Source organism: Mus caroli, unplaced genomic scaffold (assembly GCF_978045245.1).
Source record: "Mus caroli unplaced genomic scaffold, Mus_caroli_1 scaffold_10, whole genome shotgun sequence".
NCBI classification, from domain to species: domain Eukaryota; kingdom Metazoa; phylum Chordata; class Mammalia; order Rodentia; family Muridae; genus Mus; species Mus caroli.
This window is the reverse complement of record NW_028227265.1, coordinates 5,865,001-5,872,500: the sequence shown is the minus strand read 5'-3', so window position 1 is coordinate 5,872,500 and position 7,500 is coordinate 5,865,001. Positions and strand designations below refer to the sequence as shown.

The window sequence follows — 7,500 nt, the reverse complement described above, 5'->3', positions numbered from 1 at the left end:
GCTGCGCGCGCTCGCTCCTTCGCTCACTCGCCCGCCCGACGCCCGATGCCGACGCCCCACGACGACGACGAGCTCACACGAGCCCTGAGACCAGAGCCCAGCGCACAGCCCACAGACACACACCACACACCGACACGACACGACACGACACGCCCGGCCCGAGCCCCACCCACACGACACGCCCCAGCCCACGCTGCCCACAACCTCCCCCAGAGCCCCCACCAGCCCCCCTCTGCCTGCCCTCGAGGCACCACGGGCCCAGCCAGTGAGTGCCAGCCTTGGCCGCACACACATCTCCCCTCCTCGCTTCTTCTCCCCTCCCTCCCCTCCTGGACGGATCCACGGGCTTCGTGCAACAGCGCCCTCACCCACCCGGGACTTCCCCTTCCACCCACCCGAGGTCCCTCCCAGCTTCTCAAATCCTGACCCACCCTGGACCTCGGACGTTCCGCCCCACCTCGCCGACTGGTCACCCACCTACCCACCCACCGTCCCTGTCTGTGCCCAGGACTGGGCCCCTCAGCCCGGGCACGCAAGGGAAGTAAACCCACTGTGGATGGATGGATGGATGGATGGATGGATGGATGGATGGATGGATGGATGGCATCCCAGCCCACCTGGGACACTGGGACACGCACAGCCACACCCAGCGGCACAGGCTAGCCCAAGAGGCACGCACTGCACTGCCCGTGCACTGCCTCCAGAGTGCAAGCACACACCACACCCGGACAGGCACACAAACGTGCCCCCTACCCACCCATGGGCCCACGGAAGCAGACACGTGTCAGGGCACTGCGGCTTGTGCACCCGGACAAAAAAGGAGGACCGGCTGGCTAGACGGAGCAGGCAGCACACAGACACACGCAGACACGCCCACGCACGGGAAACACACACTCACACCACTCACACACTCGCAGTCTGGCCCACCTGCCCCTACCCTCAGGCAAACACACACACACACACACACACACACACACACACACACGTGTGTACTGGCTGATTGAGCAAGCAAGCACGGAGGGTCGGTCCTCAGCTTACACACAGACACACACACAGACCCACACACTGGGACCCAGGTGAATTAGCAGAAGTCAGGAGGGGCAAAACACATACAACTCTCTCGCACACAGACACACACACACACTACCACTCACACAAGGTGGGAGGCAAGTGCGGTGTTGGATGAGGGTGGAGTGTTCAGGCCAGCCTGGGCTCGGTGCAAATGGAGAGAGGCTCTCCCATCCGGTGTCCCGTGTCCCGTGTGCCCTTGCTAGCTAGCTAGCTAGCTCAGCAGGGTGGTGCTGGGGTGGCCAGCATGGTGTGCCCTGCCTTAGGGCTCCGGGAGCCTCCTGTGAGAGGGCAAGCCTGTGAGAGGACGAGGGTGGGCTCCTTGGGGGGTGTGGGGTGTGGGGTGTGGGGTGTGGATGGGCCTGGCCTGAGCCTGGGTCGCCGGGCGGCCGTGTCCGTGGCCAAAAGGGAGAGAGAGACAGAGGGGAGTCCAAAAAGCCTACAGCACCCGGTATTCCCAGGCGGTCTCCCATCCAAGTACTAACCAGGCCCGACCCTGCTTAGCTTCCGAGATCAGACGAGATCGGGCGCGTTCAGGGTGGTATGGCCGTAGACGAGGGCGGGTGGCGCCGACAAGCCCCAAGAGCCTGCTGCGCGCGCTCGCTCCTTCGCTCACTCGCCCGCCCGACGCCCGATGCCCGACGCCCCACGACGACGACGAGCTCACACGAGCCCTGAGACCAGAGCCCAGCGCACAGCCCACAGACACACACCACACACCGACACGACACGACACGACACGCCCGGCCCGAGCCCCACCCACACGACACGCCCCAGCCCACGCTGCCCACAACCTCCCCCAGAGCCCCCACCAGCCCCCCTCTGCCTGCCCTCGAGGCACCACGGGCCCAGCCAGTGAGTGCCAGCCTTGGCCGCACACACATCTCCCCTCCTCGCTTCTTCTCCCCTCCCTCCCCTCCTGGACGGATCCACGGGCTTCGTGCAACAGCGCCCTCACCCACCCGGGACTTCCCCTTCCACCCACCCGAGGTCCCTCCCAGCTTCTCAAATCCTGACCCACCCTGGACCTCGGACGTTCCGCCCCACCTCGCCGACTGGTCACCCACCTACCCACCCACCGTCCCTGTCTGTGCCCAGGACTGGGCCCCTCAGCCCGGGCACGCAAGGGAAGTAAACCCACTGTGGATGGATGGATGGATGGATGGATGGATGGATGGATGGATGGATGGCATCCCAGCCCACCTGGGACACTGGGACACGCACAGCCACACCCAGCGGCACAGGCTAGCCCAAGAGGCACGCACTGCACTGCCCGTGCACTGCCTCCAGAGCGCAAGCACACACCACACCCGGACAGGCACACAAACGTGCCCCCTACCCACCCATGGGCCCACGGAAGCAGACACGTGTCAGGGCACTGCGGCTTGTGCACCCGGACAAAAAAGGAGGACCGGCTGGCTAGACGGAGCAGGCAGCACACAGACACACGCAGACACGCCCACGCACGGGAAACACACACTCACACCACTCACACACTCGCAGTCTGGCCCACCTGCCCCTACCCTCAGGCAAACACACACACACACACACACACACACACACACACACACACGTGTGTACTGGCTGATTGAGCAAGCAAGCACGGAGGGTCGGTCCTCAGCTTACACACAGACACACACACAGACCCACACACTGGGACCCAGGTGAATTAGCAGAAGTCAGGAGGGGCAAAACACATACAACTCTCTCGCACACAGACACACACACACACTACCACTCACACAAGGTGGGAGGCAAGTGCGGTGTTGGATGAGGGTGGAGTGTTCAGGCCAGCCTGGGCTCGGTGCAAATGGAGAGAGGCTCTCCCATCCGGTGTCCCGTGTCCCGTGTGCCCTTGCTAGCTAGCTAGCTAGCTCAGCAGGGTGGTGCTGGGGTGGCCAGCATGGTGTGCCCTGCCTTAGGGCTCCGGGAGCCTCCTGTGAGAGGGCAAGCCTGTGAGAGGACGAGGGTGGGCTCCTTGGGGGGTGTGGGGTGTGGGGTGTGGGGTGTGGATGGGCCTGGCCTGAGCCTGGGTCGCCGGGCGGCCGTGTCCGTGGCCAAAAGGGAGAGAGAGACAGAGGGGAGTCCAAAAAGCCTACAGCACCCGGTATTCCCAGGCGGTCTCCCATCCAAGTACTAACCAGGCCCGACCCTGCTTAGCTTCCGAGATCAGACGAGATCGGGCGCGTTCAGGGTGGTATGGCCGTAGACGAGGGCGGGTGGCGCCGACAAGCCCCAAGAGCCTGCTGCGCGCGCTCGCTCCTTCGCTCACTCGCCCGCCCGACGCCCGATGCCCGACGCCCCACGACGACGACGAGCTCACACGAGCCCTGAGACCAGAGCCCAGCGCACAGCCCACAGACACACACCACACACCGACACGACACGACATGACACGACACGCCCGGCCCGAGCCCCACCCACACGACACGCCCCAGCCCACGGTGCCTCCTCGCTTCCCGCTGCCTGCCTCACGCTGCCCACAACCTCCCCCAGAGCCCCCACCAGCCCCCCTCTGCCTGCCCTCGAGGCACCACGGGCCCAGCCAGTGAGTGCCAGCCTTGGCCGCACACACATCTCCCCTCCTCGCTTCTTCTCCCCTCCCTCCCTTCCTGGACGGTTCCACGGGCTTCGTGCAACAGCGCCCTCACCCACCCGGGACTTCCCCTTCCACCCACCCGAGGTCCCTCCCAGCTTCTCAAATCCTGACCCACCCTGGACCTCGGACGTTCCGCCCCACCTCGCCGACTGGTCCACCCACCTACCCACCCACCGTCCCTGTCTGTGCCCAGGACTGGGCCCCTCAGCCCGGGCACGCAAGGGAAGTAAACCCACTGTGGATGGATGGATGGATGGATGGATGGATGGATGGATGGATGGATGGATGGCATCCCAGCCCACCTGGGACACTGGGACACGCACAGCCACACCCAGCGGCACAGGCTAGCCCAAGAGGCACGCACTGCACTGCCCGTGCACTGCCTCCAGAGCGCAAGCACACACCACACCCGGACAGGCACACAAACGTGCCCCCTACCCACCCATGGGCCCACGGAAGCAGACACGTGTCAGGGCACTGCGGCTTGTGCACCCGGACAAAAAAGGAGGACCGGCTGGCTAGACGGAGCAGGCAGCACACAGACACACGCAGACACGCCCACGCACGGGAAACACACACTCACACCACTCACACACTCGCAGTCTGGCCCACCTGCCCCTACCCTCAGGCAAACACACACACACACACACACACACACACACACACACACACGTGTGTACTGGCTGATTGAGCAAGCAAGCACGGAGGGTCGGTCCTCAGCTTACACACAGACACACACACAGACCCACACACTGGGACCCAGGTGAATTAGCAGAAGTCAGGAGGGGCAAAACACATACAACTCTCTCGCACACAGACACACAGACACACACACACACTACCACTCACACAAGGTGGGAGGCAAGTGCGGTGTTGGATGAGGGTGGAGTGTTCAGGCCAGCCTGGGCTCGGTGCAAATGGAGAGAGGCTCTCCCATCCGGTGTCCCGTGTCCCGTGTGCCCTTGCTAGCTAGCTAGCTAGCTAGCTCAGCAGGGTGGTGCTGGGGTGGCCAGCATGGTGTGCCCTGCCTTAGGGCTCCGGGAGCCTCCTGTGAGAGGACGAGGGTGGGCTCCTTGGGGGGTGTGGGGTGTGGATGGGCCTGGCCTGAGCCTGGGTCGCCGGGCGGCCGTGTCCGTGGCCAAAAGGGAGAGAGAGACAGAGGGGAGTCCAAAAAGCCTACAGCACCCAGTATTCCCAGGCGGTCTCCCATCCAAGTACTAACCAGGCCCGACCCTGCTTAGCTTCCGAGATCAGACGAGACTCCTGACTTCTGCGTTCAGGGTGGTATGGCCGTAGACGAGGGCGGGTGGCGCCGACAAGCCCCAAGAGCCTGCTGCGCGCGCTCGCTCCTTCGCTCACTCGCCCGCCCGACGCCCGATGCCGACGCCCCACGACGACGACGAGCTCACACGAGCCCTGAGACCAGAGCCCAGCGCACAGCCCACAGACACACACCACACACCGACACGACACGACACGACACGCCCGGCCCGAGCCCCACCCACACGACACGCCCCAGCCCACGCTGCCCACAACCTCCCCCAGAGCCCCCACCAGCCCCCCTCTGCCTGCCCTCGAGGCACCACGGGCCCAGCCAGTGAGTGCCAGCCTTGGCCGCACACACATCTCCCCTCCTCGCTTCTTCTCCCCTCCCTCCCCTCCTGGACGGATCCACGGGCTTCGTGCAACAGCGCCCTCACCCACCCGGGACTTCCCCTTCCACCCACCCGAGGTCCCTCCCAGCTTCTCAAATCCTGACCCACCCTGGACCTCGGACGTTCCGCCCCACCTCGCCGACTGGTCACCCACCTACCCACCCACCGTCCCTGTCTGTGCCCAGGACTGGGCCCCTCAGCCCGGGCACGCAAGGGAAGTAAACCCACTGTGGATGGATGGATGGATGGATGGATGGATGGATGGATGGATGGATGGATGGCATCCCAGCCCACCTGGGACACTGGGACACGCACAGCCACACCCAGCGGCACAGGCTAGCCCAAGAGGCACGCACTGCACTGCCCGTGCACTGCCTCCAGAGTGCAAGCACACACCACACCCGGACAGGCACACAAACGTGCCCCCTACCCACCCATGGGCCCACGGAAGCAGACACGTGTCAGGGCACTGCGGCTTGTGCACCCGGACAAAAAAGGAGGACCGGCTGGCTAGACGGAGCAGGCAGCACACAGACACACGCAGACACGCCCACGCACGGGAAACACACACTCACACCACTCACACACTCGCAGTCTGGCCCACCTGCCCCTACCCTCAGGCAAACACACACACACACACACACACACACACACACACACACGTGTGTACTGGCTGATTGAGCAAGCAAGCACGGAGGGTCGGTCCTCAGCTTACACACAGACACACACACAGACCCACACACTGGGACCCAGGTGAATTAGCAGAAGTCAGGAGGGGCAAAACACATACAACTCTCTCGCACACAGACACACACACACACTACCACTCACACAAGGTGGGAGGCAAGTGCGGTGTTGGATGAGGGTGGAGTGTTCAGGCCAGCCTGGGCTCGGTGCAAATGGAGAGAGGCTCTCCCATCCGGTGTCCCGTGTCCCGTGTGCCCTTGCTAGCTAGCTAGCTAGCTCAGCAGGGTGGTGCTGGGGTGGCCAGCATGGTGTGCCCTGCCTTAGGGCTCCGGGAGCCTCCTGTGAGAGGGCAAGCCTGTGAGAGGACGAGGGTGGGCTCCTTGGGGGGTGTGGGGTGTGGGGTGTGGGGTGTGGATGGGCCTGGCCTGAGCCTGGGTCGCCGGGCGGCCGTGTCCGTGGCCAAAAGGGAGAGAGAGACAGAGGGGAGTCCAAAAAGCCTACAGCACCCGGTATTCCCAGGCGGTCTCCCATCCAAGTACTAACCAGGCCCGACCCTGCTTAGCTTCCGAGATCAGACGAGATCGGGCGCGTTCAGGGTGGTATGGCCGTAGACGAGGGCGGGTGGCGCCGACAAGCCCCAAGAGCCTGCTGCGCGCGCTCGCTCCTTCGCTCACTCGCCCGCCCGACGCCCGATGCCCGACGCCCCACGACGACGACGAGCTCACACGAGCCCTGAGACCAGAGCCCAGCGCACAGCCCACAGACACACACCACACACCGACACGACACGACACGACACGCCCGGCCCGAGCCCCACCCACACGACACGCCCCAGCCCACGCTGCCCACAACCTCCCCCAGAGCCCCCACCAGCCCCCCTCTGCCTGCCCTCGAGGCACCACGGGCCCAGCCAGTGAGTGCCAGCCTTGGCCGCACACACATCTCCCCTCCTCGCTTCTTCTCCCCTCCCTCCCCTCCTGGACGGATCCACGGGCTTCGTGCAACAGCGCCCTCACCCACCCGGGACTTCCCCTTCCACCCACCCGAGGTCCCTCCCAGCTTCTCAAATCCTGACCCACCCTGGACCTCGGACGTTCCGCCCCACCTCGCCGACTGGTCACCCACCTACCCACCCACCGTCCCTGTCTGTGCCCAGGACTGGGCCCCTCAGCCCGGGCACGCAAGGGAAGTAAACCCACTGTGGATGGATGGATGGATGGATGGATGGATGGATGGATGGATGGATGGCATCCCAGCCCACCTGGGACACTGGGACACGCACAGCCACACCCAGCGGCACAGGCTAGCCCAAGAGGCACGCACTGCACTGCCCGTGCACTGCCTCCAGAGCGCAAGCACACACCACACCCGGACAGGCACACAAACGTGCCCCCTACCCACCCATGGGCCCACGGAAGCAGACACGTGTCAGGGCACTGCGGCTTGTGCACCCGGACAAAAAAGGAGGACCGGCTGGCTAGACGGAGCAGG

At 64.8% G+C, this 7,500-nt stretch overlaps 3 non-coding genes and 1 pseudogene across 3 annotated transcripts; all 4 read right to left on the bottom strand.

The window, feature by feature from the left end:
• Positions 1 to 1,504: 1,504 nt before the first annotated feature.
• On the bottom strand, positions 1,505 to 1,623 carry LOC147002312 (5S ribosomal RNA). The gene has a single exon (XR_015048826.1). It is a non-coding gene; the product is annotated as a 5S ribosomal RNA (ribosomal RNA).
• Positions 1,624 to 3,160: 1,537 nt separating this feature from the next.
• Positions 3,161 to 3,279, bottom strand: LOC147002311 (5S ribosomal RNA). Its single transcript, XR_015048825.1, has one exon. It is a non-coding gene; the product is annotated as a 5S ribosomal RNA (ribosomal RNA).
• A 1,561-nt stretch (positions 3,280 to 4,840) lies between these two features.
• Positions 4,841 to 4,965, bottom strand: LOC147002310 (5S ribosomal RNA; annotated as a pseudogene).
• A 1,538-nt stretch (positions 4,966 to 6,503) lies between these two features.
• On the bottom strand, positions 6,504 to 6,622 carry LOC147002309 (5S ribosomal RNA). The gene has a single exon (XR_015048824.1). It is a non-coding gene; the product is annotated as a 5S ribosomal RNA (ribosomal RNA).
• Positions 6,623 to 7,500: the final 878 nt, after the last annotated feature.